The sequence below is a fragment of the Apteryx rowi genome, unplaced genomic scaffold (assembly GCF_003343035.1).
Source record: "Apteryx rowi isolate R43461 unplaced genomic scaffold, aptRow1 scaffold_132, whole genome shotgun sequence".
Lineage (NCBI taxonomy): Eukaryota > Metazoa > Chordata > Aves > Apterygiformes > Apterygidae > Apteryx > Apteryx rowi.
In genome coordinates this window covers 502748-523240 of record NW_020447553.1, presented here as the reverse complement: position 1 = coordinate 523240, position 20493 = coordinate 502748, and the positions used below count along the sequence as shown (strand labels likewise).

At 49.9% G+C, this 20493-nt stretch overlaps 1 long non-coding RNA gene across 1 annotated transcript; it reads left to right on the top strand.

Moving 5' to 3' along the window:
* Positions 1-6835: 6835 nt before the first annotated feature.
* Positions 6836-8664, top strand: LOC112961454. The gene is made up of 2 exons (XR_003252029.1): positions 6836-7090; positions 7206-8664. It is a non-coding gene; the product is annotated as an uncharacterized LOC112961454 (long non-coding RNA).
* The last annotated feature ends 11829 nt before the right edge of the window (positions 8665-20493 follow it).

Genomic DNA, 20493 nt, shown 5'->3' with positions numbered 1-20493 from the left:
GGAAACGTAACCCCTTTCAGGCCAGACAATTCAAGCTCAACCGGCTCTGGAAAGCTGGAAAACTCGACCCCGCATCAGCCCCTCCGCATCTGTTGGTCTCTCTCGGTCCTGCTGCGGGGCTGGACGGGCCATTCAGCCCCCAGCATCAGGAAGGGAGGACGCGAGCGGGTATCTCTGCAAAGCTTTTTGGTTCCTGTCGAATTTACACCCTCCCCTTTCCCTCCCTCTCCCCCCCCATCCTTCCCGTGCGCTCTCTCCTGCTTTGCGTCTCCCCTCCCTTCCCTTCTCCCTCCCATCCCGAAGCAAACAAAATGGCTGCTGCATGGCCATTTTGTTTTCTGCCTGGAAGGGAGAAGCAAGGACGCTGGGACTTGGCTCTTTTTTGGAGGCTGCGGCCATGTTCGAGCCCAACTCTCCCGTCTCTACGTGGCACCGGCTGTAGCGAAAAAAAAAAAAAGGACCTTTTGGAATGAGACCAAAGTCAGAGACAGAGAGTGGGTAGTTTTGGCGTATGTTGAGCACTGAAAATGCCTGGAATTGCCAAACTGAGCTTTTGTATTAGCAGAGTAAGGCTACTCGGTGCATTCAGAGTCGTGGGGCTGCACGGTATAGCCGGACGGAAAGGTTTGTTCACTATATTCAATAAAACAGCCCTCCTTTCTTGTGTATTTATAAAGTACCAGAGAGCACTGTTGTCTAATTTGTTTTTGGACGGGCGGATGGTTTTACACATCGGCTTGGTATGATTAGAGCCGGTCATTGCCGGACGGTAGCATTTTAACCTGTTGTGTGTCCTCTTGTTTTTGGTGAATATAATATTTGACCTTTCCACTGATCTGGCAGTGCTTGGATTTAGCTACTGTGATCTGGAAGATTTTTTTAGGGGGGGTTGTTTTGTTTATTACCTTCTTGCCTTGAAAGTTTTCATCTCGGGAATACAAAATCTTAATTTAAATATTAAAAGAAATAACCGTTCTGGCTTGTTAAGCACTTGTTTTTCTTACGTGGAGGGTGCGGTATTATGATAACAAGCTGTTTACTGCACCAATGTGCATATCCTGCACACATTAAGGTGTGATACACAACAGAGACGCCATGAAAAGTAACATGCCTTGAAAGTTTAAGGGAACTTGGTGGCGTTTCCATACAATTTTGCGCAAAAGCATGGCAAAAATACCAGAACATGCGCCAAATAACAGGGATTGTTTTTTTTAAGTGATTCTGCATTTCCCTCAGTAGCCCGGACGTCTTTTCAGTTAGTAGTCACATCTCTTCGTTCACGGACGTTCAGAGGGAAAGAGCTCCGTCCCGAGGCATGGGGGGACCAGGCTTTGATAAGACATCAGTATTGGGGTGATCACCTTATCTTTCTTGAGGGACTGTGTCTGGACATCTGGAGAGAAGCAGACACTTCCAGAGAGAAGCTGGGAAGGAGAGCAGAAACAGGGAAATCGGTTTTCTTTTATAGAAAGGTATTTGCCTCCATATCTGCTTGGCTTTCTTACAAAAGGACAATGTAGACAATTGTGGTGGAAATGGTGGTCTCAGAGCTGGTGCTGCATGTGTGGGCGCTGGGCGGATGGGTCTCATTGCAAATTAAATATTTTGGTCTGAATATACATTAGGGGTGTCCTGTACACCTTTTGAGAGCAGTTTCTGAACTGAACAGCCTGAAGGAAAACAACATTAATGGAAAAGTTGTATAGAATAATACAGGAAAGGACCTTCTTTCTGTAGATTTTTTAGTTATCCTATAGAACTGAATAGGGGGTAATTAAAAATAAACAAAAAAAGATTTTTTTTCTGTTATAGCTCTTTATTTTTAGTACTTTGAAGAAATTATTCTATGAAATGTCCATAGCACCTGTTTTAATTTTAAGAAAAAAAATTCTGGAATTTTTTTTCTGCAGGAAAGTGTAAATTAYATGCTAATTGAAAAGGAAGATACATGAACGTTTAGAAAAAGCATTACTTTGGGGGCCACCTTTAATAATAAATTTATGAAGGGTTAATAAAAGATAAGTAGTATAACAAGCATGTTGCAGATGCATGCATTATAATAGCAAAACCACATGCATTAATTATGGTCTAGATATTTATAAACATATGATGGGACTTGAGACAATCCCTAACAAATCAGTAGGTGTTTATTAAAATATCTGTTAATTTTTAATAATCTTTTATAAATCCTGTATAAACAAATGCTACTACTATGTTGATACAAAATACTATCTACGTCATTAAAACAGCATGGAAGAAAAAAATTATTGAGACACAGGGCTGTCATAAGAATGAACTTTAAATATTTTTACCTCCATTTCCCTTCTCCCCTTTGCCTGTTTGCAGCACCTGTGATTAATTTTTCTGAAGCATGATATTTTAAGATAAAATCCAGGTTCAGATGTCTAGGAAGATGGTTTGCCTTGCTTTTTGCATGTGTTTTGTGAGAACTTAAAAGAAACTTGTCCCCTCAGCTGGTTCGGCAAATGTATTTTTTTGCGTTCCAGCAGCACTGGGTGCATTCAAGACGTTTTTTGGACCGTTTGCTGCTTTTTCTGTATCTAGGCTCCTCGCTGCCGGCAGGTAGAGTTGTGCTGGTGCCGCACTGCTCCGAAAGGTGCTGTACACGGACGCAGGCTCCGATACAGCGTTTCCACCGAGTCTGGAGCAAATCAAAATATTTGAGGCAGTGCTGTGACTCAAGGAAACAAATCCAGAAAGGGAACGGAGAGAGCAAAAGGAGTCGTGCAGGCACACGGCATCCCTGCGCCCCGGCAATGTTGGGGAGCTATGGAAAACTTTGCCGATCTCAGTTTTTCTTTGYGTTTGCTTTTTATTTTTCTACTCTAGCAACGCAGCAAGGCGAGGACATTAAGTTGCTACATGCTTCCTTATAGGCGAAGCTAAGGAAACAAAATGGCTGACGGTCAGCCATTTTGTGTCAATGCAGACAGCTGACTTCATGCAGATTTTTGTGTCTGTCGGGGCTGGTTCTGTCCCAATTCAGCCACTACTCCAAGAGGCTGAAAGGGCTTTAAGAGACGCAGGGCCCTGATTTCCCACTGAGAAGCCTTGCCTGTCCCCGGCACATTTTGGCACCAATGTGCAGGACTGCGACTATACAAAAGCTGAAAGCAGTGTCTGCTTTTAAAGGAGAGACTTTGTTGTTTTATGGTTTCCTCCTCCCTCCTCCTCCTCCCTCTTCCTCCCCCCTCTTCCATTTCATTCAGTTCTCCTTAATAAACCAGATCAGCACCTCAAAGCTTCGGAGCCTTTCCAGCTCCTTTCCGAGGCAGGCTCCGTACCTCTCGGTGCCTTTGATATTTTAAAGGCAGAGACTTGACCGTGCTTGGGCGTCTTTGTCCATAGGTGCTTATAAACTTGGGGGCACCAGGATGGGTTGTCTTCTAGGGGTCTGAGCAGCTGATCCTCATGAGCTGCATTGAGCCCTGCTAACTGAAGAACAGCCGTAGGGCACCTCTCCCTCCCAAAAATGAGTATGAGAGCTGGACTGGAAATGCCAATTTTTTTCCAGCATGAAGGATCTTGCTGTGAAGATACATACTAATCTTTTACCTGCCAGTTTCCCTCATCTCTCCAAACTCATCTAGACAGCAGGACTATGCTGTGGCATACTCTGAACGTGGGGATCTTCTTGCAGTGCCTCTCAGACACTGACTGAGCTTTTTCCAGAAACCATATTTGGCTATTCATATGGATCTGGAAGGGGAAATACCAGTGTCACTAGCTTAAACTCAATGTACAGAAAATGGTATTTTTCAAAAAGGTCTTGTTCTTAGGAATCAAGTATCTAAAAATCTTCAAAAACTCTGGGCTTAAATGACTTAGAAATCAGTGAATGGCTTTGGGATACAGGCTTCTGAGTTTTATGGACACCTTTGACTATTTTATCCAGAACTGGACATAGCCGCATCACATTCAGGTTCTTATAAATCTAACATCTCAGCAGCAATGTGCTGGAAGAGAAAGCTTCACGTCTGGAAACCAGTGCAAGGCTGGAATGCAGTTCGTTTTGGTGATTGCCCTGGGTTTTTCCTGAGAATCTTGGCAGATAGAGAGCTTGCACAAATCTTACGGCTTCACAGATATATGACTAATTCATATGTGTCTTTCTGAAACAACCCCAGCAGGGTTTATACCACTGAGCTGTTATCCAACATGTGTATGATCTTCTGTCTCCTAGGAGCTAAGCTTCTCCTGCAGACCTTAAAATGGAGCAATGTTTTTTTCCTCTCTGTTGAAAACAGTTGGGAGAGATGGGTATTGACCTGTTTGACCCTGGCTAGGCTAGCCCAGGCTAGCCATCACTGTGGCAATGTGACCAGAGACTGGAGCAGAACTTGCCAAGGCCGGTTCCTGTGCCAGCTTTACTGTGGACTTGCTATGGGATCTCTGGCAAATTTGGTCACCTCTCTGCTGCTGCTTCCTTCCCCATCTTTTGTCTTAATGGTTTAGACCATAAACCATCCAGGAGAGGGGCTAGCTATTGTTATAATTTGCATAGCACCTAGCGCAACCAAGCATGACAGTAATACAAAGGCTAGGATGGTTAGAATGATGCTTACCAGGCAAGGTATTTCTGAATCTGCCTGTTTGACTTTTTCTTTGTGGATCCTTGCAAGATCAGGGTTGCAGAGTCAGCAGCTGGGTATTCCCAACACCTGTAATCATTAAGATAAATATATTTAAATCTCCTGCTTTCAGGATTACATACAGGAGTCAAAAGAGATTTTTTTTTTCCTCCCCATGTATARTCAGAGGAATGCTTTTATGTAATTGCCTATCCACAGTTTGAAATTGGCCCAAGCTCCTATTTTCTGCAATGGTATCAAAAGCCATCTTTTAGATGCTGGTCTCGTACATCTTGCTTATATGCTTAAAATAATACAAACCAGCAGACTTGGAATCAGTAAAGAATTGTTCCTCCAGGTCAGCTGTCAATGGCCTCTTGGGAAAAGATTACTGTCCTCTGCTATGTGTTTCACATGGTGGGAACATCTGGGCAACTCACCTCACCAGTCCTCTACCATTGCAGCAACCTGTGTCTTTCTTGCCACCATGATCCCTTCTGGTTCATGCCTGTGGCACTAGCTTATTCATCTGGAGGATGAAATGCTGTAGTCTAAATTCATATCTCTGGCTTTGAGGAAACAGAAGGGCCTGTGACAGACTAGATGCATCATTCATTCTGAGCGTAATCTCAGTGAAGCTCTGGCTGATGTTGCATGCGCTAAGGAGGGACGTTTAACCTCTGTGCATCACTTTCTATGCCAATAAAACGGGAAGAGTTATATTTCCCATCAGAAGGCTGTTTAGATTCAAGGTACTTAGCACTGTGGATAGGCTGGATACTTATAATGCTGTAGGAATAAGGCCTGCAAGACTCTGCTTTTTTAATGTTGTTTATACTCTCTCGCACTAGGAGAAGCCTGGGCCAGATGGCCTTACACAGTAGGCCATTCCTTGTGAAGGCTCAGTTTGTCAAAGGAAATTAAGAGAATTACCTGGACTGTGTTGAATGCTGGTGAGGACATCCAGACTGCTCTGCAAAGGAACGGGGGCACTTTTCAAGCCTATCTGCAAAGATATCCTTGTACCCTAGGCCATCCTAAACTCTCACCTCAAGGATCCCAGCTAAAACAGCTGTCCAGACATTTGGGAGTCTCACTCCTTTAAGCTGGTCCCTGTTAGCTGTGGAAGCACAAAGCAGCCTTTGTCCCTTTGGGGACATCTGCCTTGGCTTCTGAATCTCCCACCACCACACTCAGCAGATGTTCAGAAAGGCTGGGGACCCCTCCTGCCTCAAGGAGCTGAGCTCTCATGGGAAGTCCTCCTTTGGGTTTCTGCTGTGCAGCACATGCAGCCCATTTAATGTGCTACTGGTAGCTCCCTTTTTGTTATGCCCTTCTTTAATCTTCAAGAGGAATTCTTTCTCATTGCAAGAAAACCTCACAAGTTTCTTTTAAACTACCAACTTAATACCTTGCATCTGTATTTGGGTGTACAGAGAATGAAAAAGTCTCAGAAGGTGAGCCAAGGGCTGGGGGGAAGCCAGTCTGTCTCGTATCCATGCTAATATTGCCTGGCTATGCTATAGCATTAAAGGGACACCAAGCCTGCATGTTGCACTCATTTGTTTAGGAAATGAGATCTGCCTTGATGTACTCGATACCATTACATTTGCAGCCTAAAAGCTTCCTTGTACTCAGTTATTTCTAATCTGTTCAATTCCCTGGAGTGCATAGCAGCTAAATTGATGGATTCTCTTATCTGGTCTGGCAGGTTTGTTCTAGATATGCTGTGTATTCAAGAGGTGAGGTCAGCCTGGCTGTATGTTACTTGGTGTTACTACAGTTCCAGGATGGCCACACTGTCTGCATGTATGGCTCTGGGTTCGAAGGGGAGGGCTGGTACTTGCATAAGCCCTTGGCTACATAAATTTTGCAGCCAGTGTGGTTGCCAAGGATAAATTGTAGTCCAAGTGGACTGAAGGAGGTTTAAAGAAGGAAAGAGAGCTCCAGGGCAGGGTTGGGGATGGGACTCACTTCCCCTAACATCATGAAATCTGATGAATTCTTTGTGCTTTTCTCTTCACAGGAGCCTCAGAGCAGCTGATTCCTGGATAAGGATCATCTCCTTGGCCTAGCCTACCATGGTCCCAAGCTGTCCTTGAGGCTGAGGTAGTAGATTGAATAGTTGTGGAGTCCTATCCTCCCTTTGAGCTAACTATACAATCTACTGTCTTTCCTAAGGAGACAGTCAGGTCATCGGTTCTCATCTACTTCAACAAGCAGGGAGGCAGGTGGTGCAAGTAATCCTGTCCTTATTCAAGGCCAGTGATATGGCTGTGAATCACGTGAGACCTCTGTACTGCTCTGTGGAGGTGAGGTAGTAGGTTGTATAGTTTGGTGGGAGGGATTTTATCCCATTTCAGGTGATAACTATACAGTCTATTGCCTTCCTTAAAGAGCAGCAAAATCATCCRGGGACTGGCTCGGCCACAGAGCTCCTGAAGCATCACTTCTTTGTGAAGAGAATCCCAAACTACAGCGTGGAATTGTTGAACTCAGTGGGTCTTCTCTTACAGCATCCAGGATTATGTTATTCCAGGGATTGCTCCGTGCCTCAGGCATATGAAAAGGGAACCATCTACTTAAAGAAAACCTATCTCTTCTCTTTAATAGGTGCAAGATAAACAGTGAAATGAGTTGGTGCATCAGCTCCTGGTGTTCAGTTCTATCCTTTTTTTCCAGAAGATGCGATCAACTTGGGAAAGGTTTAGAGGTGCTATTCTTTTCTGGTCTATCCTCCTGAGTCAGGAGGGAAGTGGAAATTTTGGTACAAAGAGGATAGATCTGAGCTTGGGATTTAAGTTTTTTGCACCCAACTCTGAAGTTTGGGTCAAGAACTAGATCCAAGAGCAAGCTTAGCCTGTGAAATCAAAGCCCTGGGAGTTTTTCTGATTTGGCTGGCCGGCTCCTTGTTCAGTAAGTGCATTCTGGTTTTGGACTGGTTCCCAGCTCTTCAAGGGTATGGAGTTAGAGGGTGGTTCTTTCTGATTTGATAACCCATGTCAACCTAACTCACATGCAAACTCTAGCTAGGAGATTAGGGCTCCTGTGCATTTACATATGATAGAGCCACCAATTCAGACTGAAGCCCTGTCCTAGAGGAGAGACAGTTAAGGAAAAGGTATGAGCCAAAGGGAATAAGGCCTAATCCTTCTGGGCTCTCCCAGCTCAGTAGCCCTGATATCTGATAACGGACATATGAAAAGGCAGCATGCTTCAGAGCTCTGCTGCTTGACAAGGAACAAGGAATAATCATTTCTTCCCTTTCTTAGAAGCAGATGGGACCATCCCTCTGCCATATTCCAGCGCARATAGGATCAAGATCATGAGTGGGTCTGTAACCTGATCAGGGCTGCACCAGCTCTTCAAGAGGGAAAGACGTCTTAGGCCATTATCATTGCCATCTCACTGTCAGGAAAACGTGTGAGATCTGAGACATCAGAGACCAAGGGCAAGCAGAGGACACATTCACAGATGAAGTGGGGAGAAGAGGGCTGGAAAAAGAAATTGGASCCCTCCAATTTCAGCCTGAGGAATGCATGAGGAGACACAGACCTGCCTGCTTGGGTTATGGGACTTCCAGAAGTGAAGCAGTTTGTTTGAGGCTCCTCTGCTTCTTGGGATGGGACGTAGCTGCAGYGAGGCTGGGACGTGACTTCCTCAGGCTGAGCAGCAGCTGGTGGGTGGGAATGCTGCAGTATCTAGCAGCACAGGAATGCTGTCCTCTCACCATAAATCCGGCTCTTCAGCAGTCCTGGTGCCTTGCTGCACAAAACTACAGCTTGGTCCTCTTAYACACATTATTATCCTCTAACTGCTTGCTAAGGGCTGCAGGGCTCCTACCCCAAAATGGCTTGGAAGTTACCAAAATGGCAGCACAAACTCGTGAGCAGGGCAGCACATATTCATATCTGAGCGGTATCCCCTGGAAAAGGCTTGATTTTGTGTGTCACAGATGAAATTAATTCGGGTTGCACTTTTCCCCCTTCCATTGCATTGATGTTAACGCAGGGGCTCTTAAGTGGTGAAACTGTGTGAGCTGGAAGCCATGAATAAAACATTCCTGGCGGTACTCTCTTGTGAAAACAAAGTTATTTTGACTTCTCTCAACAGTGCCTTTTTACTGCCTCGCCGTGAGCGTGGCTGCTGAGTTGGGACCAGTAGAGGGGTGGCCGGCGTTCCTGACTCTGTGTGTCACCTACCAAATGCTCCACATGACCAGGAGCACGGAGGGGAAGGAGGACTTTGGAGCAGGCCACAGCCGGGAGGTGACAAGGACAGGGGGCAGACTGGGTTGGCCAAGCAGCTGAGACCACCAGGGGTGCAACACCATGACCAGCTGCAACGGCGAGGAGGGGCAGGCACAGTATTTTATAGAAAAGCGGCTAATAAGCAAGAGCTAGCAAGGTGGGCCCTCRCCCCCGCAGCCCCGTCGCCAACACCCCTTCCCTGCAGAGCCAGGCCCGCATGGCCGCTYGCGTCCCGGCAGGGCGACGGGCACTTCCCAGCTGGCCGAACGCGCCGGCATCAGGCCCGTCCCGCCTTGCAAATCCCTGCCACGAAGAGCTACCCAGGAYGGCTTGCCCCGACCCAGCCCCTCGCCCTGGGGACTCACCGTCTTCGCGGGAGCTCCCGGAGCCGAAGCCGAGCGACCTCCTCACGTTTCACCCACGCTGAGCGGGTCCGTCGCCCCTCTGGGAAACAGGTCCTGGGGTGGCGGGTGGAAATCAGCCGTCGGGGTTGTCGCGACACTGTGGTTTTAACCGTGGCTGGCTGTGAAATGCCCGAGGCATTTCATGTCAGTGAGCCCAGGGCCCATGGCGGGAGGGAAGATGGCAGGAGGGAAGGCAGCGGGAGGGAAGATGGCGGCACAGTGTTGCCGTGGTGACGGTGCCCCGCACCAGGGAGCTGCTGCCCCACACCTCATGGCGTGCTGCCAACCGGGCCACATGGGGCTTCGGCTGAACCGCCGGCCCCGAGGGAGGCCGAGGAGGGATGATGGCGGTYGGCCCTTCCTCCCGGAGATGGCTGGTGCCTYGGGGCCTGGTGGCAGGCGGCCATCTCCCTGCTGRTCACCATGGTGAGCGCCATCTGTCACCCCAGAAACACCCTGTGCCCTGCCCGAGGCTTTTGGCTGCGCCGAGAAGCCGGGAAGGAGGGAAGGGGGCGGACGGGGAGGGCAGGAGCTGGCCCTTGCCCGCCGCTAACAAAAGGGGTTGTGTTCCTGGCAGGCAGCTGCCATGACAACCCAGCCCGGGGCCGGGGGCGGGGGGAATAAATAAATGTGGTGACCGAACTGCCCCAGTCTGCGCCCCGCGGGCGATGGGGAGCAGCAGGCCCCTGGCATCCCAACATGGCGCGTTTGGCGGCTCCCCGCTCCCCATCGGATGGGGCATCCCCCCTTGCTGCTCCCGAAAGTTACCCCRGCCTCGTTCCATCTCCTTCGACCTCCCCAGCCCCGGGGATGGGGCTGATCTCGGATAACTCCGGGCATGGTTTAGCCTCGGGGCTCCCCATGAYGGAGCTGGCTACTTGTCTCCGGACAGAGCCAGTCCCGGCCCTTTCCACGTGCTCTTTTCCCGCACGGCTCCTCTTCGCTGTCAGCCAGGACTCGCCGTGTGCAACACCRCCTCCTCCGGCCACGCGTGCGGCCATGGGGCTGGCCCGGTACCAGCAGCTCCAAAGCAGCATCTCTGCCCACGTCTCACCTTGTYTCCCCCTCCCTGGACCAGTGGGTTTGGCGCCCTGATGCCAGAGCATCCTTCATACCCACCTTGGACCAGTCCCAGAAATCAGCRGCAGAAACCTGAGTCTGGAAATGCTGCCAAGGTCTCCCTTGAGTGTTTTGTGGCCTTCCCTGCACACCACAGCACACCACAACCTGCCTTTGCCAAGGAGTCACCTTCCCTAAAAACCCATAATTTGGAATTAAAACAAACCAACCCAAACCCTCCTTATCTAGGGGACTCTCAGCCCCTCTGTCCTGGGGATGCTGAGAGAGAGGGAACAGGAAAGGCTGCTGGTTTCTAATTTTCTGCAATAAGGAACTTATATAAATAGGTTCTTGCACAACTGCCTGGCTCTAGAAGTTGAAGCTCTAAGGAAAATGAAACCCAACCGTTCTTATTAGGATCAGGAGCACCCAAATCATGATAAAATGTGCAAGTCTTGCAATTATCTTGATAGGCTTGTGCTAACACTGTTAGGCAGCAACGCTGCYGCTCCCTGCTTGGGGAGGGCTCTCGCAATGAGGGAAGGGGTCTCGCTTTGCAAAAAGTCAAGTGTTACCCAAATGCTCTGATTTTGCTTGGAGGAGAAATGCTTTTTCTCCTCCTTTAACCATTTGTAGGGAATTAACGCTATGGCCCCCTCCTTTGCCCACACAGAATAACRGTTGCAGTCTTGAAACGCTCGCCCAGCTTTACCCCTAGCAAGGCTGTGGCCCATTACAACAAGCTCCGGCTGTATTTTCATCATCTGTCACTAGCCCAAGGCTTGATTTTTTCTACTGAAAGCAGCTCGGCAACAGCTTCCAGGAGCTCAGCCTGCAAGGAGACCATGTAGCAACCACAGCACCTGGGCAGGAGGTTATTTTTAATCTGATTCTTAAATACAGCTGATGCTTCTGATTAAATAAAGCACTAAGCTCTCTGTAGGGTTGTGAAGCGAGTTCAAAGCTGCCCGGTTTTCTGCAGTGTCTCTCCCACCGCCATCTGCCGGCCACCATTTAGCAGGGCTAGCGGTGACCATGACCTAAAAAAACCCCGCAAGCAGCTGGCTTCCTGTAAGAGAGCTGGTGCCGCTGGTCTCGCACAGCAAGATTAAAGGGAGAGGGGAAATACAAAGCCTCAAGGCAGCCTTATCAGGCCAAGCAGGGGCACAAGGATGGGGAAAGGCAAAAGCAAAGATCTAATCTCAGCGCTGCTGGTGCTTCCCCACTCCCATGCTATGGGTTTACTCCTTGCCAGGCCATTTCCTTGCGTGCTGCTCGCCACTGAATAAAGTTCTGCAGCAAAAATGCTGCATAAATATGGTGCCTAGGGGAGGGGGAGGAGGGACACTTGCATTTAACTTCTTTTTTTGCTGTAAAGATGAAAACGTGTGTGTGTGTGTGTTCAGGGGCGGGATGAGGCTGGCTGCTGGGCCCCTCTGAACAGGGAACCAGAAGTGCTCCAGTTTCAATCTTTTTCACTCAGAGTTCTCTTCCTCTTGCTTTCCTTGCCCAAAAATTCCTGGTGGCATTTTTGCTCTGCACTCAGCTGGGAGCTAGGGGAATATTCCCCACGTCATGCTAAATCTCCTCCTCCTGGTGCTTTTAGACAGGCTTAAAAACATACAGTTGCAACTTTGCAGAACCCATGGCTCCTCTGGGACTTTGGCACCCAGATGCATTTGGAAAGCCAAAGAAACCTTCAGCTCTCCCCAGGAGCCATRTCTTTTAGCAAGTCTACCTAAGCACACAACCAAGAGCATCTTTCAGATACTGTAAGCAAGCCCCCAGCCTCTGGATCCCACAGTGAGACACTGCACGCCCCACGGCATGGCTTTCGCAACAGGATTTATTCAGTGCATGCCCTTGGGGATGCACAGAAAACAGCATCCTGGGGGAGGACAGGAATATTAGACTTCAGGTCATTTTCCACCTCATCTTTAAGAAACCAAAGGATGCAACAGTCAGAGGAAGGACTGTTTCTCCTAGTCCCTTCTGCAAAACTTGTCACATGTTTAACACACCTTTCTGGAAATCTTAAGATGAACAGAGCAGAGACATGGGGGAAGAAGACACGAGTGTCCCAGAGAACAAAAGCTGTCCTGCAACAAGTCCTGGAACCACTGTTAACCTCTAACATCGTTCACCTGGATCTCTCAAGCTCCAACTGTACAAAGGCATGTGATCAGTTTTTTCTCCTGGACCAGGTTCCACCACATGTGAAATATATGTCAACCAGGATCTGTATCTAACTTCAAATACATCGTACACTTAAGTTACACAAAGAGGGAAGTCATGCAGAAAAACACTTTATGAAGGAGCCAGTAGCTCCTTTCTAGTGCTGACAAGTTTCTTCTATGCATGCACACGGATGCACGCACATGCGTAAAATAAAGTCACAGCAATGGACTAACTGTGGAATGGATACATACAGCAGACAGAAGCGAGGAAGGAGGCAAGTGTTGTAGAGGTGTGAGGAGGAGAAAGGAGYACGTCTTTATAGTACTGGCCATGGCTGTATCAGAAACAGGAAGTAAACAGAAAGCCTCTCCTGTGGAAAAAAAACCACGCCACCCTTTTTGTACAAGGAGGGCAGGGGTGAAACTTCACCACAACTGAGACAGACAGACACATCAGGAGAAAAAAAAAAAAAAGAGCATTTTTGTTGGAAACTCATCCTGATAGAAAAACCCCAAACCAACAACCATGTCTCATCTCCATTTGGGTTTCCAAGGTGTTCTGCTTTTCCCTGTGGAAACAGTGAGGCAGGGCCTGCCAGCCACACAGGGAGATGGGCTTGTTTATCATTTCCAGTTTGGAAATGGACTGGAAACCCAGGCTGGCTGGGAAGAAAGGTGAGGTGTCAGTGTCCATGGTCACCCTCCTGCCCTCGGATCTCAGGCAGGGAACCTAGTGCTTATGGGACTACCAGCCACCCTTGGCACAATGGGGCTGGAGCAGGTTAGCCAGCGTAAGAAGGCCCAGCAGARAGTGTGGTAACCTGAACTGTCCGTGGTGCCTCCCAAGCCTACCAGGGTTGTGGGACAACCAATGCTGAAGAAAGCCTTGGCAAGTGGTGCAGGGACAGCTGAGAAAGACCATTCAAAGCAGAAGGCCCACCAGGATGGCACTGGGCAGGAGGAAGAGAGAAAGCCCAAAGGAGGTGCTGGGGGCTCCAGCCACAGGCTGCTCCATGCTTGTCTGGTCTGAGTTTGTCTCCAGTTCTTCAGTGTCCAGGGCACCTGCTGGAAGAAGGGAAAAAACCTGTAGTTAGAGGGGAAGAGCCAGACAAAAGAGAAACTCCCATTCATGCAGGTCCATCAGTGACGTGCACCAAGACAACCCGAGGTGCAAGGCAGCAGTGCACAGATCCTGAGAAGGCACAACACAGCTGGTGGGTTAGTGGGGCGCAGGCTGGAAACATACCCATGCTTCACAAACGAGACAGGTCCAAATGGCCCCTTTCAATGTTAGGAGAAGGAGTGAGGAAAAAGGTTGGTGCCACATACAAGAGGATCCAGAGGACCAGTCTGATACTGGTGCCTCCCAAGCGCTCTCCATGCTGCTTGGGGATCACTTAACATCTGTGTGTCCATGCCAGGACAGATTCCACAATTACCTTACCTGAGAGGGAGGTCTGGAAAGCGGGGCTCTGCCCCTTTGTTTCTTTGGAAGATGACGTTAAACGCAAGAAGGTGGGCTCTTCAGGGCTGAAGACCACTGACTTTGAGGGAGTTATGAGCTCAGTTTTATTGAAACCTAACTTGATCTCTGGAATAATTTGGCTGAGGGATGGAGATGGACTGGAAAAGGAGAAGACTGGCTTCTCTCTCCCACTCTCTTTCACATCTTTATTTGTTTCTGGGACTGATTTTGGGCTGAAGGCTGTGCCCATTTCTAATAAGGCGGGATCCTCAGTTGTTAAGGGGGTAAGAGGCTCTCCAGTGCCTGCCTCTGTGTCTGGAGATATTTTATAATCCAAGTCTAATGTGGGCTCAAAGGACAGCGTTAGCCCAGCTGCCTCAGTAGGACTGGATCTTTCTGTTTTGGTGAGTGCTGGCTTTGTAGTTGTGGTGGGTTTCTGTTGCAGGGTTGTCATCATTGTGGTAGGTACTGGTGCTGTGGTGGTGAGTTTTGGCTTTGCTGATGTTGTAGCAGTGGGTTTTGGTTTGGCCGCAGAAGTGGTTGTGGTGGATGTTTGTGTGGTGGGTGTTGGCTTGGCCATAGTGATGGTTGCTGGTATTATGGGTTCTGAACTGGCCATAGTTGTGGTGGATGTTGGCATGGTGGGTTTTGGCTTGGCTGTAAGGCTTGTGGTGGGTACTGGCTTTGTGGGTTTTGGCTTGGCTGTGGTGAGTGTTGGTGTTGTAGACTTTGGCTTGGCTGCAGTTGCGGTGGATGCTGGCATGGTGGGTTTTGGCTTGGCTGTAGTTGTGGTTGGTAGTGTGGTTGCAGATTTTGGCTTGGCTGTGGTTGTGGTTGGTAGCACGGTTGCAGGTTTTGGTTTGGCTGTAGTTTGTAGTATGGTTGTGGGTTTTGGCTTGGCTGGGGTTGGTAGTGTAGTTGAGGGTTTTGGCTTGGCTGGGGTTGGTAGTGTAGTTGAGGGTTTTGGCTTGGCTGGGGTTGGTAGTGTAGTTGAGGGTTTTGGCTTGGCTGAGGTTGGTAGTGTAGTTGAGGGTTTTGGCTTGGCTGTAGTTGTGGTTGGTAGCGTGGTTGAGGGTTTTGGTTTGGCTGGGGTTCGTAGTGTGGTTGTGGGTTTTGGCTTGGCTGGGGTTGCTAATGTGGTTGTGGTTGATGGTGTGGTTGTGGTAGGTGCCGGTGTTGTGGGTTTATGCTTGGCCGTGGTTGTGGTAGGTGCTGTGGTTGCGGGTTTTGGCTTGGCCATGGTTGTGGTGGGTGCTGGTATTGTGGGTTTTGTCTTTGCTGTGGTTGTGGTGGGTGCTGGTGTTGTGGGTTTTGTCTTCGCTGTGGTTGTGATGGGTGCTGGTGTTGTGAGTTTTGGCTTTGCTGTGGTTGTGGTGGGTGCTGGTGTTGTGGGTTTTGGCTTTGCTGTGGTTGTGGTGGGTGCTGATGTCGTGGGTTTTGGCTTCGCCGTGGTTATGTTTGGTAGTGTGGTTGTGGGTTTTGGCTTGGCCGTGGTGGGTAGTGTGGATGTCGGTTTTGGCTTGGCTGTGGTGGGTAGTGTGGTTGTGGGTTTTGGCTTGGCCGTGGTGGGTAGTGTGGTTGAGGTTGGTAGTGTGGTTGTGGGTTTTGGCTTGGCCGTGGTTGGTGGTGTGGCTGAGGTTGGTAGTGTGGTTGTGGGTTTGGGCTTGGCTGTGGTTGGTGGTGTGGTTGTGGTTGGTAGTGTGGTTGTGGGTTTTGGCTTGGCCGTGGTTGTGGTGGATGGGCTTGCCTTTGTTGTCACAGGGGATGTAGTGGTCTCTTCTACAGTGGGTTCTGGTAAGAGATGAAAAGTGCCACGGGTTAGCACTAGAGTCAACTGAGCTCAACTGAATCCCCCACCGCTGAGTGGGGTCCACAGAAATCCGCTGCATGGAGAAGCAGTAGCCGACCCCTCTCAGGTCACTCTGGGATGTCCCCCAGTCTGGGGTCCCAAGCTGGAGATGTCTCATCTCCCTCACACAACATGCTGCAAGAACTCCACAGCCCTGTCCCTTAGGGATGGGGCATCCTCCTGGGGCAACAAACGTTGGCTAGGGGTACAAGGTCCTTGTTCAATCCTCCTTGTCCGTGGCAGCTGACCTGTCTCAGGGCTGCCATCACCTGTCTCATGGTCCATGCATCCCTGGAGCTGCCAGCCCAGGGCTTTCTGATGGCTCCAGGATGGTTCAGAGCTTGGACCCAACCCAGGGGTATCAGTCCCAATAGCCTGTCTAGGGACACGCGCCGCTTCTCTTCACTTACCACACAAGGAGCTGACACACAAGGTACCCTCTGGACACTGGGAACATGAGGCTCCTTCCTTGTATGGCTTTCGGCCTTTCATATTACCCCTGGAAGCAGAAAAGGCCAACAAAAAGAGGAAAGTTGTGAGAGAGAAGAGGAAACACCCCTCCCACAGAGAGTGTTTGATTTGACTGAAATATCCCCACCAGGATAAAACTCAAAGTTAATGTAAAAAACAGGTCTTGGTCCCCTGTCACAGGCACCTCAACTGTTAATACCATTTACTCAGKGGCCTGACCCCCAAAGCCCACTGAAATCAGGGGAAACAGCTCCATGAGCCTCAGCAGAAGGTGAGACAGATCTTTTACTACTACTTAGAAAAGGGYAATCGATGGGCATTTGGGACAGTGATTTTGTCTCCCTTCTACTAAACGCCCTCAGGAACGCCTGCAGCAGCTGACTGCTAGGATTGCTTTCCACCAGCTCCAACTAAGTCATCCCCAAGGCTAGTCTCAGGGCTTCGCCCTCACGCAGCAAGTGAGCACCCACCCCTCCTCCCACCTCAGTCACTTCAGCATGGCACGTCCTGCTGGTGTGAACGCTCTTCCCACCCCACCCCAACGTATGGCTGCTCCTGGCAGGGAAGAACAAGATTCAGAGAAGAGAGCTGCCGTTTTCAACCCTCGGTTACTGCGGCATCAGCCTTGGGCAGCTCTCCAGGGGGGAGCTCCCTCTGTAGGTCTGTGCCAGAGTTGAACCAGGTCTCAGGAACTGCAATCATGGGCAAGGATCACCAGACAACCCTTCCTTCCTTTGTGACCAACCTAAAACAACAAAGGCCTTCCTTGGAATGGGTTTGCTATTATTTCTGAACAACACCAAAGGCTTTTCCTGTGCTATGGGGACTGAAGGAAGGACATTTCCAGTAAAGAAACCCAGTCAAGATACACCAAGCAATGTGAAACAAGGAACTTACGGGGGATAATAGTTGCAAACAAGCAGGTACATGTCTTCTGTTTCAATACCGTCGATCTTTGCACAAAACTTCACCCCACAGCCGATACGATGTGTGCTTGCCCAGACCACCTAAGGCAAGGACCGGAGATGAATGTTAGGTGATCGGTTGAAGGCAGATGCCCTGTTGGCAACCTGTTCCATGACCCTCAAGGCTGCTCTGTCACCACACCAGTGTCACCCTTGTTTCTTCGTGTGTGCCCCAGATCCCACATCCCTGTGCATTAGCATTCAGGATCGCATTCCTTGCCCCTATCTGGACCACATACCCACCTCCCCAGCCTAGGCCTACAGCCCCACATATCCAGGTGCCACAGCTTTCCTACCATATAATCCATCCTAGCAGAGCATCATCAGCTCTGTTTTGGCCCTGGGAGTCTCCACAGAGCCATCCTCACATTTATCACCAATGTCATTGCTCCTCCCCACTCCCACCTACCCACCCAAAGAAACTGGAGCTGGGAAGATACGCTCAGACCTTGTCTCTGCCCAAGAGAAGCTGACATCAAGCTCTGCTGAGTAACCAAAAAGGGCTGCAGAGACTGTTTAAAGAGGTCTGATCTGAAAGGCTGGTCATAGTTAGAACCATGCCCAGGTTCTCCTTGTTTCCTGTGCTGATGCCCAGCACTGGTCCCACATCCTTTTGCAAAGGCTCTGGGAAAACTCAGGCTCTTCTAGAGCTCTCCTGTCAAGAACCCAGGCCCTCTGCCCCCAGTAGCCCTGTACCTGGGTGTAGTGGCCACACATCTGCCCAGGGGCACATGTGGTAGTTGTCAAGTTGTAGTACTTCTCCTCCCCGTTCCAGTCTTCCACAGCGAATTCCAGGTCCAGGGTTGGGGTCATAGCAAAGAGGTTTTCTCCTCGTCGGCCCCTCTCCTTGTTGTGGTCCCAGATGCACTTCTCTGCATAGGCTTGAGCAAAGGCCTCCAGCTCCGTGTCCCAGCTCTGAAAGGAGCTCAGCATCAGCATACAGAGAAGGACGCTACTGAGTGTGTTGGGCTCTCTGATGTCTACGAGGACATGTCTGCTTTTTCCCTCCCTGGGGTGGCAGGAATGGGTACCAAGGACCCCTGGGCTCTCTCACCATGATTCACGAGGAAAATTCAAATCCCAGACCAATATGTGGGTCTCTCTTAGTGCCCTCTGAAAAGCCCTTGGGAGAAGGGAGCTCCTTGGTCGATTCCAGCACAAACTAAACCTCAGCCTACAGATCAAACAGGGTAGGGTCAGTGCAGCAGCACAAATCTGACAACCCTGCCACATGGGTCCCCCTCCCTGGGTCTCAGAGCATCTGTAACATTGGTACAGAGTATCCTTGACTCAGGGTGAAGAAACCAAGAAGTCCAATGGAGCAAGGGAGGAAACTCACCCTGGGTCACCCAGGAATGGGAAGGAGACCTCCCTCTTTGACCAGGATGGGGATGGGGACAGGAGGAGAGCGGGGCACATCTCCCTTAGCAGCTGCACAGAGCCAGGGAGCACACAGTCCTGGGAACATCATCTGTTCGCTTGGATCCAAGACATGGCTGGACGGCTGCCTGCCAAGAGACCCCTCCAGCACGCGGAGCTGCAGCAGCCCCTCCGCCAGCTGAGCCCCCTGGCCTGCGGGCCCTCACTAGTCGCGTTGCTAGGCAGGAGAGGGAGAAGTTTTCTTGCCCAGGAGGCAGACAGGGAACCCTCTACGACGCAGCTGTTTGGACCGTCCTCGCGCCATTTGATGGAGACGGCAGCTTTGCTTCTGCAGCGGGCTGGAAGGCAGCCCAGGCAAGCAGCAGGCCCTAAGGGGGACCTTCGCGGCCTGAGTCAGGGCTGGATTCGACGGGGACAAAGCACGGCCCCGACACAGGGCACTTCATCATTGGGGTTTCAAGGGGAGGCAGGAAGACCCCGGGGTGCTGAGGCAGAGTAGCAGCACTGAAGAACCAGCAGGAAAGAGGCAGGAAACACCGAAATCTCTGGGTGGGGGCACAGGGAACTAGGTGATCTCCAACCATGGCCCCAAGCCAGGCTGAGAGCGGTGGCTGCAAACCCTGCTTAGGGAGCGCACACCGCCCTCCCTTTGACACGGGGCTGGGCTTCATAAACAGGGGACTYGCACCTGCAGAATTCGCCTCATTAAAAAAGTCGCTTTAGGCTATGTATCCCCCATCGTCTAACTGATTTCCACAGCAACCAGATCCGTGTCCCAAACAGGAGCCCAGGGTGACCTCAGCCGGGCACAGTGCCACAGCAGCAGGTGAACTCGGAGGCAGAGGCGAAGACAGAACAAGCAAATGTCCCAGGGAGGGAGGCAAGGACAGCGCTTTCATGGAAAACCTCTTCCAAGAAACTGTCCGGGCTGTTCTACGCTAAACATTTGTTGCGCTTCAGAAAACTACTTCCACTCTGGACTGTTAGCAGGTCCTTTACCTGCTTTACCTTTACCTTTAGATTTAAGCAGATCCTACTAAACTAAGAAACAAAGCAGCCCTGCAGAGGAGAGCATCTCTGAAAGCACACGATCTGCAATCAAAGCTGCAGTCAGGGCAGCACTCATTTGTTCAGAATTGCCCCTGACTTAAGAAGCCTGACCCACATTTTTGACACATAAGAGATTGTGTCCCTCAGGCTTTCACTAAGACGTTGGCTCCAAAGCCCTTATTCTTTGAGTTTTGCGTGCCTTGCTCTGGTGGGTTTCCATGGGAATCATGCTGCGCATGGTCCTTGCGCTGTTCCCTTTGACTCTGAAATCACCTGTTGGACTCTCTATGCCTGAACATAGCCTTTTTTGCCTTTTTTGCCAGGCAAACTCCTACTAACCAACCCACAAACATTTAGTTCAGTCTATGCAAGTTCTGGTCCAGACAGAGAGGTCTCCTCCAAGTGCATTGTGACCGAAAGAGTGAAGCACTCCAACTAGCTATGATAAACAGTAGTGCTCCTCCAAGTATGCTGCAAACAGTGAGGAAAATCACATGAGGTGCAAGACGAACGTGGTAATCAAATTTTAACCAAATCAAGGGGCCAAATAAGACAAAAAGCAGCACTGGCTTGAGAGCTTGCTTTGGGTCCCACTGCAGCGACAAGTGATGCTAGGCCTGTGCCTCAGTTTCCCCCAGCAAAACAGGAGATCCCTCACTGCCAAGGCAACCATGCACAAGTAGTGGTGGGGACTGGGAGCATGAGGAAAAGCCAAAACAACTGTGATCTGCTGGTCAGGTTCTAGTTTGACATCCTCTCCTATAGATAAAAGGTCCGTTCACCTGCAAAGGCAAATAAAGTGCATGCGAAGCACCAGAACTGTGCTCCACA